The 18,760-nt window shown below is 40.4% G+C and overlaps 1 long non-coding RNA gene across 1 annotated transcript in view; it reads right to left on the bottom strand.

The window, feature by feature from the left end:
* Positions 1 to 18,559, bottom strand: part of LOC148225374 (uncharacterized) — a 30,270-nt gene extending 11,711 nt beyond the window's left edge. The window contains exon 1 of the long non-coding RNA XR_015803771.1: positions 18,189 to 18,559. This is a non-coding gene — a long non-coding RNA (uncharacterized LOC148225374). The remainder of the gene's footprint in view (positions 1 to 18,188) is intronic.
* Positions 18,560 to 18,760: the final 201 nt, after the last annotated feature.

Genomic DNA, 18,760 nt, shown 5'->3' with positions numbered 1-18,760 from the left:
TTTATTACATATACATCATTGCATCTGCTGGTTGGTTTGTGTAGAATCTACTTGGAAGAGATTTGGTCTCCCTGTTCACTGCAGCAAACAGAATTTGGCATAAACATTTGAATGTACTCACTTAACTGCTGATCCATCTATTGAAGTTTCATTAGGGAGCCATGTGCATTTGCAAAGGATGAATGGTTTCATTAGCACTGAGACTAATAAACTTATAAAAGTTAATAATGTGAATATGTTTGATTTGGAATTATGCACATAGACATTAAGAATCACAAAAAGGCAGGCTTAAAAATGCCCAGTTTTTTCGTAGACTTAGAGTTGGGATATTTTTCCCTTTTCTAAGACTTTTTAACCAAAAACACACACTGATTTCTTTCACATGTGCTCTTATGATGTTATCAACAGGTTCTAGTATTACACTAGGATTTCAGTCTAAAAGTACAGATTTTATTCCCTCTAAATATTATTTCCAACATGGTTTGCTGTAGGTTTTTTGATTCTTAATTATAGCAATTTTTGTTATTAATAGGTCAAGATAAGTGCATCAAAATTGTGTTATAGTCAAAATGACATCCATTTTGAAGTGTCTGTAAAGGCGTGGAGGTCATATGTAGTCTTTATTTATTTCTTTCCTTGAAGACTCCCAGAAAACTTTCATTACAAGATAACTTCCGTGTTCAAACACCCCCACCTTAGCACAACAGGGCTTCTGCATTCATTTCTGGGCTAGTTTGGTTGTGAACATCTAAGTGACCTAGCACACTTTGGTGCCGTTTTTCTTCATCATCAACATCATAAGTAGAAGAAAATGTGTTTAGTTTTTCTCCTTCCCCAGCTTGCTTTTCTGAATCCAGTGTTACCTGATCACTTCAATCCACTGTCTGCATTCTGATTTCCATCTCTGAATATTCATGATGAGGTCTGAGTAATCAGCTCTCATCCTAGGAGCCTGACTCGCAGCTGATCCCTAATAGTTACCTCCCAAACTTGTAGATATGTACCATTCTGTTTGTTTTAAAGGAGGAAAACTAATTCAGTTATTGAAGTTACTCAATTACAAGGTAAAAGTAATGAAATATGCTTCAGAAAGCTCTGTGTTTAGAGCTGGCAGCAGTACAATGGTTTCAGTAGAGGCTGATGCTCTGATGGCTACAGGGTTTCTAAGACCTTAGTTCATTGCTGAATTTAGGTCATGGATCTCTGACCAGCTCTGAGCGTAATGTGAAGAGATGAAATCTTTTATCCATCTCAGAAAGTTTCAGCAGAGACAGATGCAATGAAAAGGACCCTTCCCAACCTGGCAGCAAGTTTGACCCCAGATCTACAACCCTAAGTCACAAGTCAGTCTCACTGCCTACACATCTTCTCACTTCTTGGGGAGACTGTCAGTAATTGCACCACTTCTGATAGAGATATCTGTCCCCTGTCACAGGGAACTGGGGTGAGACCACATCAGGTTCTGTCAGGTGGCACCGAGGTGTTTGGAGAGGAATAAATGCCAGGCACATGCGTATGTCCATCTCTGAATTCAAGATGTACAGTTAAAGATTCTCTATTGCCAATAACTGGAGTCACCCTCTATTTCTTTTCATCACTTTCTTTCTGTTAGAAAGACAACTCATCTCTGACAAATCTATCAGTGGCTCCATTCTTAGACTTAACTAATAGCAGGGCTGCAGCTGCAGGAATTATAAATACATCTGGCTTTGTGCTGCCTGGTACAACACTGTATCTATTATTATGATCTGACATACATCCTAACATCTCCTTCAGGTGCTGGCACATCATTTACAATAATCTCAGGTAACTGATGTTGTGACACCTCTCCTGCATGTGTGCTAGGTTCCTGTTAAACGACCATGAAGTGAGCTACTAAAGGGAAACATCATCAGAAAAAAGCAAGACCAAATTCAGACCTTCTGTAGGTGGGTGCAACTCCACAGACATGACACATTACAGCTTGCAGGACAAGATGAAGATTTGATCTGCAGTGCTATGTGTTCTTTTCATATATAATTTTTACCAGCTAGAGGTAAACCAATACTCTCATCTTGCTGCAATTAATAGAAAGTGTGCCTAAATTATCCTCCCAACTCTTTGTTAGTTGCCATCAAGCAGTAGAGATATAGGACATTGTCTGAAACAAGACTACAGTGAGAAATTTTGGGGTTCAGAAACAAAGCCAGAAAGTTACAAATTAAACTTTCACTTCAGACTGAACAGTGTGTAAAAGTTTTCCCTTAAAATTAAAACCAGGAGAAAAATTTATTGTATTCATTCACTAACTTGACCTACAGCTACAGGCTTTATTTCAGATATGAAAGGCCTAATCTAGTCTAAACTGGAAAAATAATTTGGTTAATTTTTTTAAAAGGTCGTAAAAGTTGAAAGCTATATGTAAAATCTAAGAACCAGCTGATTCAAGATAAATTCCCTCCTCTGCCTAAGAGCAATCCCCTAGCTCCAACCTCCACTTGGGTATGTGCACTCCTACACTGTCCCCTTGACACTGTCCCACCTCATACGAATACACAGACCAGTGATCTCGTTTTAAAAATCAACAATTTTTTTGGCATGCAAGCTCTTTCTTCAAGACCTGAAGAAGGGCATGTGTGTCTGAGAGCATCTGTGATTTTTTTCCCTGCTGACACCTGTGGGATATCCTTTTGGCAGCTGAGGGAGGAGGCAGATCCCCATGTCTGCCACAGCAGGGGAGTGCTCTGGCTGGCAGGGGCTTCTGCAGGGTGAAGGGCATGGGAGTATCCCCAGCTCTGAATTCACTGCTGCTTGCTTTGAAGCTGCAAATCAATCCTCCTCTTATCCCCTGAGGGAAGGAGGAATAGATCTCCAGACCTAAGTACCTGGGCAGCGCAAGTTAAACTTGGCATGTTGCATAGGAATAGGAAAAGTACTGCTTGTTAAGAATTTCCTACTCACATATAATAATAATTTTTTAATGACAACAATTACAATAATGACAACTGCAATAGTAATAACAGCAACAGCAGCAAAAATCCTACACAACCTCTAGGGATAATTACAACCTCTGAGGGCTACCTTGCAGAGAAAGTTGTGTTCACATCTGCCGGTGAGGCTACTTAAGTATAAATGATACAAACTCACGAGCATGGTTAGAAACTCAAGACAGCTTCTGAAAGCCCAGCTTGTCCCAGCTTCCTTCTGGGTCCCTTTAGAAACAGTACTTGTGAATTCTTTTTTGGCGAAAAAGGCAGCAAAGTGGAGCAGCATGTGGTGCTGCAGGCAAGGTAAGGTAGTGGAGTGAAGGCCAAGGAAATGCACTGCCTGTTCAGGTTCATAGAGGTGTCATGGATACTGGCAAAGGGTATGAAACAGTGTTTGGATGGTGGCTTGGTAGGGGCAGCTTCTAACTGTGGAAATTTTTTGTGGTTTTAATATATAAAGTTTCAAATCAGGGTCCGGAAAGCTCTTTGAACAGTTTCAGAAATTCTTTGTATTGATGAACCTAACATTTTTCAGGGCTCACAACTCAGCAGAATTAAGGTAGATTTTTCCAGTGACTGGTTACAAAAGCTCCATCTCTGTCTAAAGTCAGCTTCTCTATCAAATTGCATATCCCTTGCCCAAGGTCAAATATCTAGCTCTCCATAAAGCAGTTGTAAATTTATTTCTAATTTAATAAACTGTATTTTTTTCCTTTTACATGTTCTCAGAGAACACTGAAAAAAAATTAGGTGACATATTAGAGAGACAACTGCCTACCAACAAAATTCTCCCATAGAAAGGCAGTCTATACAGCTCATTCCAGCACAGTTAAAACCAGGGCAAAATTCTGACCAGTAAAGCTGGAGTTTTATAATGAGAAGTACTGTGCAAATTTTGCTGTAGGCAAACTTTTTAGATCTATCAATAGTACAGTTAAGCACAAATTGTCAGACGAAACTTTCAGGATGACCTTATTAACAAGTGAATTAGACTAAGTGAAGTCATACTGAAAAAGCTCTCCTTTAACGTGTTTTCCAAAACACCTGTATTTTTGTCTACCATCCTCCAAATTCAACATGTTACCACTTTTGTATACCTCAGAAAGCTTTAGACAGATTTATACCACATTGCATGTGAACTGTGAGAAAAGGTGCTATCAGTGATTATGGGCAAAATCCTGCCCATACATGTGTTCATGATTCCTGTTGGATTTAGTGAAGTTGCACATGCATAAATGAGAGCGGGGTCTAGTCCTTAATCTGATGACATTTTTTCTGTACAGCACGGCAGGTTAATAATAAAATGGCATCTCTTCATTTCTGTATGCAATTTTTTTTTGAAAGAAATAACTGCTATGTCTTTGGATCAGGTGTTAATTATTCCCAGTAAGGTTTGGTGGGTAACTAGTGATGCAGATATCAAATCACCCACTCTCTTTGTAGATGAAGGGAAAGTATCAGGAGGATTTCTGCTGAAGTATTCATCACATCTCAAGTCTCAAATTGTCCAAACCATTCAATTATAACACTTCACTCAATGCATGTCAGCATGTCTGGCACTGTGTTTCAAGAACGAGTTGAGCTGGATTTCTCAAAGAGGCAGACGTTGGCTTGTCCCCTTGAGGGACAACAGAAATAGAGTCTATTGGCTCAAAGTTGGGACCAGTTCCCGGATCAGTACACAGGAACTCTGGGAACTATTACAGCTTTCTAACTTTGTAGCCTCCAGACTCAGTTCACACATGCATATGTAAAAGGCTGAGACTTCCTGTGGTAAGCAGCACAGGCATCCTACTTGCCACTGAATAAATAGGTAAAACACTGACCTGATGATGACACGGTAAACAGGTCTGGGGATGTGGGTTCTATCAGTGCAAATCTAAGCCTATCCTCACCATCTCTTTAACAGTAAATGGAAGCAATGCCCAAAGGAGGAAAGGAAATCCTTTGAGTCCTTCAAGGGTTATATGAGATTTTGTTGTTAACTGCAGAGATACAATACATCACTGTCAGGAAGCAGTGACCCTGGATTATGGTCACTGATGATAAAAACGGCTTTCAGAGGGAGATGATGGACACCATGTCTATTATGTGGTGGAAAAAAAAAGAGTGGCCAGAGAACTTCTAAGTGAATGGGGACATCATGAGCAGATACCTCCTTAAGCTCTTTGTGTTTGCTTTCTGTGCTTGGCCTGGGCTGTACATGTTCCCAGAGCAATGAAAAGGCAGCTCACAGGGTTTTTCGTGTTAATGTTCAATTTGATGTATCAATATGGTTCTGCTTGCTCAGGCTATAATGAGCTCAAGGTCATAAAGCTCTTATCAGCAACCCTGTTTAACTTTAAATGTAGCTCAGATGATTCAGGCTCCTCTTTACTCTCACTTCAGTCAGTTTTGACCTGAAGCTGTGGAATGACATTGGTGAAATTTGCAAGGTCAGTAAATATCATTCAGGAGAATATTTCCAACCCCATCAGCTGTATTTAGCCAATATCAGAGTCTGTCTTTGTGAGCTCCATCCACGGTGCGGTCATGTTTGCGTCGTCTTCTCTATTTTTAGTAGCAATCCTAACTGCAGAATTATTTTGGCCATTAAAAATAAAAGGCAAAAAATTGTTTTCAGGAAGCCTTGTGTCTGTAGACAAGTCAGATAGTTTGCAAGGAGCCCTAACACAGGGCTGTTTCCTCTGGCAGCCTTACTAGCCTAGTCCATAAAAATGAAGTCTGAGCATTTCAAGGAAGTGCTCGTCATGCACAGGAACAGAGGGAGGTACCTGCATGAACTCCAAAAACACAAAGCACATTTGCATCCGGCCTATGGTGTGAACAGTGGAGTTCAGATCTGCCTACCCTGCCTACAGAGATGAGTCCTGAGTAGTTTAGGAGCTTCTGTTCCATTAAGACAAATTCCCACCCAATCAGCTCAACTACCTTAAAACCTATTCACAGGCTGGGTAGAATCAGGTGCCAGCCTGACCTAGTTGTCAAAATGGTGTCTCATGCTAAGGCTGTGTTTGTTACCACACATTTGTGCTCCTGGGGAATTCAGGATACCTACTTCACAAGAAGGACCAGCTAAAATGGTATGTTTTTAATTAGGGAGAAAAATTAAAAGACAACAGACATCTAAGGGCAGTTTTGTTGAAAGCGAAATTGATGATGAAAAGCTTTCAGTCTTTGAAATCATTCAATAGCCAGGTGTTTTCTAGTGGTTCTTCAGTGCATTTCACTGCTGCATGTCAGTATTACTTAGCACTATCACATTTACATCAAGTCAAATGCTGTAACGCAGAGAGTATCACCATAAGGAATGAAATGTGTCAGCCTGCATAGAGGGATTCTTGGGAAATATGTGCCTTTCAACAATCCTGCAGCTTTTATACAAATTCTTCTCACATGTTTGCTACCCTGAAATTCACAGGTAATTACAATGGGATGAATAATCCACATTAATCAGGTAAGCAGGTATTTGAGATCCAGCACATCTCCTATCAGACAATGCACACGAAAATACAGTAATTGAAGCTGCTGAGAGAATTCCCCACTGACAATGTCTATGTAAATCCACTGCAAAGAATAATTCTACGATTATGTAAAATTTGAACAAGTCCTTTTATCTTTAAAAGAATGCTGCACCTTATTTCACTTAGCACACCAATCTGGAAGCCCACAGAGTAAGAAGCGAATTGTCACAGGGTCCAATCCTATGGGATTCACAGAGCCAAAGCCATTGCTGGTGTAACGTCGGTGACTACTCTTTAGTCCGTTGTCATCTTCCTGCAGAAAACTCCTCTGAATTAATGTAGCATATCCATACTGGGCTTCACAGCACCCTAAAGCTCTTTGTCTCCCTCTACCCCTCTGCCACCCCACATCTCAGTATTTCTTTCTGTAATCTTTTTTTATAGCTTTATTGTAGCAACTTTCTGTTTGTATTTTGGTTATTTTTTTATGGCCAGATTCTAACATTGTCTCAACCTGGCTCAAGTCTTAGATGACACGGAAGGGTCAATATTATGTAACCTTGTTCTAGTATGCACCCTAGCCTTAGCAGAATCCCCCTGACATGGGAAATTTCCAGCAGGGTGTTTATAAATGGGACAATAAAGCCAGCAGGTGAGTCAGGATCTTTCTAAGCTTCAGCAGAGAAAAATGTTACAGGACATGGCACTTAAAGGGACATTTCTGTTGATTAGGGTGCTCAGTCTTGAAACTCATAGCTGACCTTTTGTAGAGTTTGAGGCCCTCCTTACTGGAAGGAGTGGTCAACATCCTGAGCCCTTAGCCTACTTGTACAGGAGAGGAGATGTGCAAACGGTTTCCTCTCATTGTCTGAAAGTATGTGCACTTCTGCTTTGCATCTCTCAGGTGAACACTGCTTTTTCTTCATGCTGTGCTTTGGGAGCTTGTGTTGAACATCTGGTGGGCCACACAGAGGGGTTGTGAGAGGCAGATAGTTATTTGGTTTTCTGTACTTTACAGTATGATCTTCCCTGGCAGTGGAATTTGGATTTTCATCCTATTTGAGTGAACTTTAATGTAACCCTTTGACAAATTCTACCCTCTTGTTCTTGCTCTGTGTGCTGTAACAACAGGCCTGGATGTGACTTGGGATGAGGGTCACTAGCCATAATTCATGCTAGAAAGTTAGAAAGTTTTCTGTCTAAAGCCTTTTCCCAGAAGCAGCGTGCCACACAGGAACGTGGGACTGCGATGCACTGGAGTGATATGTCAAGTCCAAAAATTCTCTTTCTGTGCCTGGCATCCAGCTTGCAGAAGCTAGGTTCAGATCAGAGGATCACAGGATGGGCAAGGTTGAAGGTACCACAGTGCCAAGTGGTCCAAACATCCTGAAAAAGCCGAGTCATCCTAGAGCACATCATACAAGATCAGTTTGTATCAATAAGACCAGTCGAGTCTCCTGCCACTACTTCTGCAAGTCCTGGGGAAGGAGACAGGGAAGAAGCATGGCCTTACTTCTTTCTCGGCATGAGTTTTCCAAGAGAGTTGTCTGTAGGAAGAGCACAATTGCTCGTCTGTGGAAGCAGGGCAACATTCGATCCCTCAGGAGACTGTGACAAACAAATGGAATATAAAGCTAATAAAACAAATCACAACTTTGTTGAAAGGCACATGAACAATTCTCAGACAGATTCTCACTCATGACTCCAAAGTTGCCTTTTTAATATATGACTTTACTATAACAGTATATATCTGTTAGTGACTGTCTCATGAACTTGCACTGGTGATCATCCCATATACTCTGGATATAATGTGTGTAGTATTCCATGTAGTCTTTACTGGGCTAGAGCCTAAAACCAGCATCCTCTTGCACCAAAAAATCATCTCTCCTTTTCACATGTTTTTCAACTTAACCGTCTTGGCTACAAGTTATGATGGAGAAAGAAAAAGACACAGAGAGAAACTGTGGTGCTGTGGTAATAGCTGAAGTTTCTTCGGTAAATTGGGGGAACGGTTCTGGATGTACACTGACAAGACTAAGGCAGGTATATCATCAAAGAGCAGGTTTGTGATGAAGAGAAAACTCACCAAGAGAAAACACTGGGGTAGACATATTTCTCTCAGAACTATACCAGGCATAAGCCTAAAAGATTGAAAGACATGAGCCAAAGTGGCATAATCTAGCCAGAGACATGGGAACTGGAATCAGTGGCTTTATTCAGGTACATAACAGTTAGAGCCCAGATTTTCACACTGATACTCTGTATGCTGCAGTTCACTGCTAGGTGAAGTACGAAAACAAAAAAAAAAAGCTGAGGTTTGTAACAGAACTATCTCACTACCTTTCACCAGGGTCTGGCTGCTGGGATGTTCTATAACAGCAGCAGCATTGGCGACTTCTCCAGCTTCATGTCTTTGGACTAAGGATGCATAATGACATATGACTGCAGCAAGGCTGGAATGATGCAAGGGATGTGATAACCCACTGCCCACTGCCTCTGCTATCCAGGCGCTGCAGGCTGTGCTGCGTGCACGCTGCAATGCCATCCCTGAGCTCTCACGAACAATAATCAACTCTCTTACAGCCAGAAAAGCCCGCCAAGGCCAGCAGTGACAAAATCACAGCAACACAAAATAGATTAAGCGTATTTTTTATCCTATTTTTGAAAATTTTCCTTTCCCCATTTCTGACTCATCTGCAGCCTGAGTCTTTTCATCTTCCAGCCGGCTACAGAGATCCTCTGGGAAAGGGAATCGTTCCATACACAAAGCTCCTGCTTCTCTCTCCCCTGCAACAAATAAATAGCCTGAAGGCTTTCAATTTACTTCAGAATCATCAAGCACAATTTAAAATTTAACCTGATAATGTATTTTTAAAGGGATTCTTATGTAAAGTTTGTGCATGTGTGTGCATGCATGTTTGTGTGCCTGCAAGTATTTCTGCCTGCTGTCCCAGACAAAGCCATCTCCATGCAATTTGGTTAGCAGCTTCCCTGAAATGACTGTAATGCCCCTGAAGTGTTCAGGCATCATAAAATCCTCATACCACAGATGGACTGATTTTGACGGCAAGAGGAGATCTCTGTGTGTGTGAAACTCTTTCTGGGCCTAATTCATATGGGCAGCCAAAATGAGTAGGTATATCAGTAACATTGGATTATTTAAAAAATTGTTTAGCTGCTATAATGACAGCCACGTACCCCTCTGTATTGCTTTCTCTTACCAGATGTTGCAGAGTGAAAGCATTCCTAGTTTTGTTCCATGTTTTCTAGCCTACTTTTCGACACTTATTTCCACTTTTCATTCTCCTCCTCTGTCACTGAATTCTTCTGCAGTCCTTTCGCAGGGACTCATCCATGAGGATACTTACTTGCATCTTTACTGCTTCTAAATTTCATCTTTCCCTTTTACTCTGCTCTATTTCCATATGTCATTTTCCTTTTCTGCCTGTCTGGGAGTTGCTGTACCTAACTCTGTAAAGCATTATCTCTCCATCTCTCTAAAGTGTTTTGTGGTACTTTGTGTGAAGGATGGCATATAAAAATAAATTGTATTGCACTGTATTTTTGGACTGGCATCTAATCTTTACCAAGCTCATTCAGCCTATTTCTGAAAAACATTGGATCTTAAAGACTCTTCTGATCCAATGAATCTTGATGACTTTTCTGATCCTAGAAAAAGACTCCCTAATTTTCAAGTCATCTCCTGACACTAACACAGAGATAGAAGTCAGGAGAGTAGCTTGAAAAATAGGGTTTGGCAGAAAAATATTCCTGGAACTCTTCCTTGTCTATCGTGTGTCTTAACCTCACCTCTGGCCTCCACCCCACATTTTACTTGCAAATGTCCACCATTACGAGTGCTGAGGTGGGGGGAGCGGGAAGCAGGCTGCTCGTAGCGAAACAATCCAACAGCTTGCTTATGCATCTATTTGGCTTAGGATGGGAAATTAGAACAGCTTTAATCTGCTAGCAGCATCAAGCAGGGAAGCACTCCCTGGAGTGAAAGCGTTAGGAGTATCACAGCAGGGGCTGATGAGAGACAGCCTGCCATGGTGTCACAGCAAGGCAGTTATACTCAATGCACAAAAATCTGGGGTGCTAAGAAGGACCCAGGTACCTGGCTGGGAATTGTAGGGGGAGAGAGAATAAGCCTTTGTAATGTGGTCTTCTGCAATAGGAAAATGCTTTCAAAGGCATGCTCCCACATTTCTGTCTTTGCTCCTCCTCCCCTTTTACCCTTGTCACATCAAGGATTTGGTCCCTACCTTACAATCACAATACAGCATAGGTATAGCCATGACTATATGTGAAGTGGGCAGGATTTGGCCATAGACTGGAAAATACAGGCAGCAACAGCCATACCTTTGCATTTGTTATGCAAAGCCCAGGTATGTTTGCTTTCTACTCGATAATCCTATTCATAATAATTAAAGGGCAAGACCTGAGTTACTAAGGAAAAATATAGGGTGTAGGGATCTTCTTTGCTTGCAGTGAGACTCATTGAACTTTGCAGGACTGTTGAAATACCTGGAAATTTGAGGGAAATCTTTAGCTTGTGACTTACTGTAAAAGCATCAAATTTGAGGAATATAATATCCTGGAAAGTTGTCCTGCATAATCTGTTTGTTGCATTGGTTCTTTGTCACAGACAGTGTCCTGGAAGGTAACTCTTCCCTCACTTGCAAATGTGCTTTATTGTAGCTTGACTGTACTCTGTGGATACAAATGGTAATGTAAAGGTAGATGTAGCATATACATTTACAAGGTGAGAGCTGAGACCTGTGAACACAGTAAGACATATTGAGATCTTCTTACCAAAACAAGGTATTTTGCAGTGTAAGATATACACTAGCTGAAAACTGGAGCTAAGACCCAGTGGCAAGAAATGCCTATTTTTTCACATGTGTATTATAAAAAATACAATACATTAAAAATAATGTATAAGGACAAACAAATACATGCACAATAGTAAAGCTTAGGCGTGAACTTTGGCCTAAGTTGATTATTTCTCACCTTATGTATGTTTCTGGAAACAGAATGCACTATTTACTCTGTCTCGTGTTCATAGATGGTATTCTCCAGCCTACTTAAAGCCTTGATTCCTGTTGGAAATACTGGGATGTTACCAACAGTCAGAGTCCTGCCATTCTTCATTGCTGGATGTGAAAAGCAGCTAGGACTTCAATTGTAAGCACAAATGCTTTCTAATCATTCTGTGTTCCTGTGAACATCAAACCTGGAAACCAGCTATCAGTCTGTAGCAAAACCCCATTACCTTGTCCAACCTCACATAGGGCTTATATGTCCCACTTCCTGGAATTTGTGCAAGATTGTGCTCGTGTTTCTTGGTCTCTTTTCTCCTCATTTCATAGCTGCTGACAGCTATTTCCTCTTCAGCTAGTCATTTGGAACTGAATCTGAAAGTGAAAAGACTACCTGATTCTAAAGCCTCCCTCCACATTATGCACCCAGAAGGTCTCTGATGACAAACAGTGATTCACTGTTCTTGCAGTTCTCTGAGGGTGATGTGGAAGGTGGGAAGTTTGCTGTTCATATTCTGAAAGCATCAGGTGCTTTCTGGCATCTGTATGGGCCAGCAACCATCAAAGTAACATGAAGTGAAGAGTGTGTGTACATGACTAAGTGGGGAATGCAGGCTATGCCCCTTTCATCAAAGAAGGTCTAGTTGCTTGAAAGGGTTAGAAAGAGCTGCTGGAGAATGATAGCTATGAAGATTTTATTCTTGTTCCTTAGAGAGACAACAGGGATTGGCAAGGTAAAAACCTCTGCAAAGTTATTTTAGTACACTGCACTGCCAAACTGTCAATAGAAATAGAAGAGCATCTCTTGTATGAAATGGACTTAATGCATAAACTGTATGGTGTGGAGGCAGGTTCAGCAAGCTCAGAAATGGTTACATGCACTAGAGAGTGGTCAGCTTTCTCTTTAGAGCTGTGGCCACTGCTGCATGCAGGAGTGTGACAGAGTGGGTGTTTTCCAAACACACCACAGGAGCACTCTTGGAAATGAAAGCTCAGACAGTTCTTCTTCAGGCAGCTTGTACAGATTAGTTCTAAGAAAAAGTAGATAGCTCGAACTTGCCTGCTCCTAATGACTGGATGGTTGATATGAGGAGAAATTAAGACAAGGCTAGCATTTAGCAGTGTCATCCCAGTCCCAAGTGCTCATAAATACCTTTAGAGATGCACTTCAGCATCTTTCAGAGACATTGACATCACGCTTTCAGTGAAATCTCTGCAACTCCATCCCAGTCACCAAAATAATGTCACTTAGAAAAGATATGTTTTTAAATATTTCAACAGCTCATGTGCAGTATTTCTAAATATTAATGACACAGAAGACACAGTTCATTCTTCCTTGCAAATGAGTGAGTAAATAACACACAATATAAAACATACTAGAAGTGCAGAACATCATAGCTGCTTAAATTTTTGTTTTCTGACTGGTTTTAGTATTGTGGGATGAACCTAAAACTGAAGAGCTCTTGCTTTGCTAGTTATCTAGTTTCCAAAAGGACAGTGGTAACTATTTTTGTATCATTTCCAAGAATACATGAGTGCTGTCACTGGAGTTCATAGGGTCATAGAATAGTTAAGGTTGAAAGGGACCTCTGGATATCCCCTAGTTCAATCCCCTACAACCTACATCATAACAATACTAAACAAATATGCAATTCATGCCATCAGGAAAACACTGTATTTTTTGGAATTTGAACTGATATGAGGACCTTACTCACTGAGAAATTTTATAGCTATAGTAAACTTCTGCTTTAATAATGTTTATACAGGCTTCTGCCTCCTATCAATTAATTTTACCAGGCTAAATTCTAAGGAGATCTAACTCTGACTAAGTTTTCTTATGCAATCTTCTAAACACTCTTCAGTTTAAAAGTTCTTGCACTCCTGAATGGTCAAAATCAAAGTAATTTTGATCATAATTTATATGTTTATAATACCCATGAACCATATTTCTCCTTTTGTTTGAAATATCTTAGCAATATTATGAATTTTTTATGTTATCTTTTATTGTACTGCATTTACATGCTTATAAGTTTCAGATTTTAAATTAATAAAGGTCATAAAAACACACCACCAAGTAATATATCATAAAGTAGTTAATACTTTTTGTAAGTTAAATCTCGTGAAGTCAGCTAGGCTCAGCTCTTCAAATATATTCTCTACCTAATGCGTAGTGATGTTAGTAGGAAGACTTGTATCCACCTTCAGCATCCAATCTGAATTCTCTGAAGTTAGTAGAAAGACCCCATGTTGATGCCAGTGAGCTGTGGTTCAGCCTGTCATTGCTGGAGAGTAATAAATCCACCCGAGCAGATGTGTCTGAATCAGGAGACCAAGCATCTATAAGGACCTCTCCATCTGGTTCTCCACAGTAGACATTCCTTCATCTTGTCTCTTTTTCACAAGGAACATCAGTGGTATCCATGGTTGTCACTTTGTACTTTGTTTTACGATCCTTTTGTAGAGTGGCTCATATGCTAAAGCCAGACTGAAAGTAACCACGTGTGTTTGACTTCACTCAGCAGTGTGAGAGTCTGAATCCTCAGCCAGGCATCACCTTTGGAACTGCTATTGAGTAATTAATTTATAATAGTGCGACTGGCAAGCAAATAGCTTTAACAAAGGAATTTGCAGTTACATGCCCAGAAAACAGTGAATGATTTATTATTTTACTCATAGCTGAAAGCAAATAATCTTAGACTCGACAATAAGTTACCTAGTTGGAATAGGAGATGCTTTAGAACTGAAAGAAATCTTCTTATAATTTTCTTATCATCCACTCAAGAGCCCAAACTTACATCAGAAAATAATTAAAGAAATACCAAAGACTGGATCCAATTTGGTTGAGAATGGACAGGTGCTGTATGATTTATTATCAGCTAAGGTACTGTTATCTGTTCAGTTACTGTATTTGTTATTATTATTGACTTTATGCTTTGAAAGAAGCTCTAGAAGTCTAGAGTAGAAGCTGAATGTCTGAACTCTTTTTGGTCACAGTAAGCAATTTGTCCAGTTTCTGTATGTATCTGTTGTCTCACTGGGCCTTTCTTCTGTCTCTAAGGGCTGACTATGGCACAGAAAGCATTGTTTTGCCTGTTGGATTCAATGAATGCAAAAAGACTGCATATAAAATTAGTATATCACCCAGGAGGACTTACCCCTGATAGTGTTCAGACTGCCCAGGGTATGTAGCAGCCCACAACAGGCTCTTCCTGGCCAAGCCATTCCTCTGAACTTATGCAGTGTCCCTCGAACTAAGCTTGTGACAATATGACAAGGGAAATGTAAATGTACATAATTAATGTAAACATGCGTTTATTTCTCAGCAGCAGGTTCCTTGTCAGTCTTTGTATCCTGGTCTCAGGACAAGAACTACTAGTGGAGATGCAGTGTGTCAACTACCCAAAGTCTGAAAATACTCTCCACACAACCCATGTCCTTATAAGAGACAGAAATCACTATGGCTTGTGTACATCTGCACACACCGTGGGGCTTGGGGTATTTAATTTGGGTCATACACACAAAATTTATACTGAAATAAAGTGGGTGTCAGTCCTAGTGAAACTGACTGTGGAAAGCTGATTAGCAAGTTATCTGGACCACAGTTAATCAGTACCTGAGGTGGTAAACATTCCCTGCGTTTGCTTTAGTTATCTTACTCTTATATTGATCTACTTGTAGCTTTGCATTTGTGATCCTTAAATTTGTGGAATCATTGCAACATTTTCCCCCCCTTTCTTAGCTCATATGTTGAGTAGGGCTGTACACTACTTCTCTTTTTTGTAAGATTTTCTCATTTTATCATCTATGAAATAGGGAAGTGGTGAATCTGCTAGGCCTTGCCAGCAGTCATTTAAGATCCTGTGGCTTCCCATGTTCATTTGACACCAGCACAGTTGAAATTGTCATGAAAGTAGGTCTGACTTACATACAAAATACATTCTCTAGTGATCAACCAGCTGAACGTTCAAAGCGAGTCTGCTGAATCTGAGACATTCAGGAAGGAAAAAGCACAGAAGCAAAGACAAAAAGAGTTCTTATTCAGTTTTGTTCACCTGGGTTTCCTCTGTGCAAACTACATGTTTTGCCTTTTCATCTCAGGGTAGGCAGAAAGTTTATTTTGGTGATGAGGGCCTTGTTGCATATACTGGTTAGTATAGGCAGGGAAATTATCACTGAGAAAACCCAGACAGTGTTAACAGTCCCGAGAAAGTTTTGATTTACATAAACTGATGACCTCTAAAAAGTGTCCTCAGTCACTACCATTGATGTAAAGTCCTTTAAAGCTCAAAGTTCAAGGACCTTTTTCATTCTCTTTGCGTGACTTGTGACACTGCAGAACAGAAACAGAAATCTAGCTATCATCTGGATTTCATTTCATCATCTATATATCCCAGCACAAATAGTCACAACCAAGAAATCCATTACAAATTCACGGCCTGTAGAGCTTTGCTGTTGAACTGACAACATTTATCATGAGCTCTTTGCAAAATCATATGAGATTTCATAACAGGTGTCCACTTGGCACAGGTCATCACCACTGTGGCCTGTGTCAAAATCCATTATACAATAGCTGAAAGCTATCCATACGTGTTGCCAGCTACCTCCTTTTCCAATGTGTGGTGGAATGCAGAGAGAGGTAAGCAGGACACACAAAGTTTAGATGTGAACTTTCCTTCGCATCTGAATTTTGTCCTCAAAGGTGAGAATGAGATGGCAGCACTGAATGCAGAGTTCTATTTTCAGTCAGCCTTCTGTTGTGATACAAAGAGATTTTTTTTAAAGGTACCATGAGCATAGAGTTTAAATAAAAATCCAACACATTATATTATTCTTTAGTGGCCACTTTTAAGCAAAACATAACCATATAAAATTCTACTCATTCTTCCTTAATTTTGTTCCACTCTTGTCAGACTAGGCTGACTCGATGTGTAATGAGTCTCTTATCTGACATTTCCTATTGTCCCTAGTGGTTGTAAAATCATTACTCCTGAGAAAACAAAGTTTACATGTTGATAAGTGATGAAGGGAAGAATAAGGCTGCGATGAGAAACTGCAGCTACTCTTCTCACTTCTCTCTCATGCTCTGTCTCCAACAGGAATAATTCACATTCTTGCAATTTAGAGAAAAAGTTTCCGAGTCCTCTATTTGGGAACATATTTCAGTTTCTCCTGGGATGTGAAAGCAGTTTGCTGTGAAATGCTTCAGACTCTCACAATGACTGATTTTCTGCTTCCTTCTCTTGGGGTAGAATCAATGATGGTGGGGTAGGTTCCAAAAAATTTATTGGAATAGGAAAAAAAAAAAAAGACAAAAATAGTTGAGCCCATTTAATAGCTGTGATATCATTTTACTGGCTTCCCCTGTCTGCAGGGCATATGTCAGTGGTTGATTTTGTGCTTGGAGCACCAAAGGAATGGTCTTTAAAGGCTTTTTCCATCCCAGTATCAAAAAGAGCACCCCAGAGACAGCTGTCCCTGATGTGATTAACCACTGAAATGGTACTTGCAAACAGGGTGATGAAAACCTCCGAAGTCTGCAATAAAGTGACGAGGCTCAAAGTCACCTTGAGACAGGGAAAAAAAGATTCCTAGAATTTGGAGAAAATATGTGTGTTATTTATACAAAATATGTTACAATAATATATTAAAAGTAATATTGGAATAAATCTTTATTACATTGAGCAGGTTTTTTTAAATGGATGATCTAAAATGATTTAGCTTAAAATGGGCATATAAACAGTGCTTAAGTTCTAAATAAAGGAATATCAATTAATTTTTTTCAGGTTCTTGGTGCACACATGTATTTGCATTGCATTGCCTATGCAAGTAAATTACTTGCTAAATTAGCAAACAGTACTTGCTCTGTCAAATCCAGTTTTCACATCTTAACTTTCCCAATTGGACCCACATCATCTCCTTTTGTCACAGGCATCAAGGGAACATGTTTCAGAGTATACCATGGCATTCAAAAGGCTTTGGCTTTCTCAAACCAGTAAAACTCCCAAGTGAAAGTATTTTTCCACCAATCGCCACAGATTGAAAATCAGGCTCTACATCTTTGAGAGCTTCAGATGTACCTAATTGTTATGGTGTCATACAGAGGAGGAGGGACCCCTATCAAAATTTAGAGATTAAAAAAAAAATCTCTCACAAATGATGACGTTTAAGGAAAAGTCATTTCTGGTGATTCATGGTGTAAATATCTGAGTACCACTAAAAATGTACCTATCCATTTTTCCATGATATAAAGGGCAGACAAAAAGCAGTTTCCATTATTCTACCTCAGGGATCTTGCAAAGAAAAAGCTTTCTTTCTTAAAAACATGTCTCAGTTTGAATATTATTTTGGAAAACAAATACTATCAGCACACCTACCCCACCCAGTTTAATGGATCTTCTGTCAGTGAACCTGACATTAAACACCAACTCATTTTGGAAATTCCACTTATCCACCTCACAAACAAACCAAGCTAAAAGATCCCAAGAAAAACACTCTTTTGCAGAAATGAAGCCCATCTGCTTCTCCCTGTCCTTGTTGCTTCCTTTGGCTGTAGCATGAGAAAGTGTCTGGGACCCCTGCTGCCCCACTGCCCTGCAGACCCAACCCCACCCCAAGAGCTTGGGCAGTGACCCACGGACCACTCTCCTGCTGGCAGCAGCTCCATGACACCGCGCCATTCCTCCTACCCCAGACAGAGAAAAAATTGTTTTCCATACCTCAAGCAGGCGGAGGCAGTCAGTTTGAATAGCTGTAGCTCCTCAGCGTAGGTGAGAAAAAAAGGAAGAGAAGAACCAAAAATAGCACCTTCTCTGAGAGCGTGCAGGGCTTGATTCTTCCACAACGCGCTCTATCAACCCCGCTCCACAAAATGGCAGCTGGCTGGCAGGCAGCAGCCTCCAAGAAAGATGAGGTGGTACTCCCTGGAAAATTTAATAACTGGTATGGAGCTGCAAATCCTGCAGTGCTGGCTCCCAAAATGTTGGCTCGGGGTGGGGTGAGGTGTGGAGGGAGTGTTGTCATGCAGGGCTGGATAGCCTCAGGGACATTTGCACGGGAAAGGAAGGAGATGTGGAGCTGGGATAGGATCATGTAGGTTCTGCTCTGAAGTCTTGCAGCCCAGTGCTTTTAGAGCAGTACATTTTCCCTGCTCCAGCTCCTGAACAAAGCAAATTAATGAAGTGCCATTAGTTGACTACTTAATGTTTCAAGCATTTTTCCACCTTACATGTATTTTTTTAAAGCAAAAGTCAGACACAGCCAAAAAGCACACCAAACTTTTACCCACTTT

The sequence above is a fragment of the Sturnus vulgaris genome, chromosome 1, assembly GCF_052056855.1.
Source record: "Sturnus vulgaris isolate bStuVul1 chromosome 1, bStuVul1.hap1, whole genome shotgun sequence".
NCBI lineage: Eukaryota > Metazoa > Chordata > Aves > Passeriformes > Sturnidae > Sturnus > Sturnus vulgaris.
The sequence above is the reverse complement of the archived record's forward strand: the minus strand, read 5'-3'. Positions and strand labels throughout refer to the sequence as shown.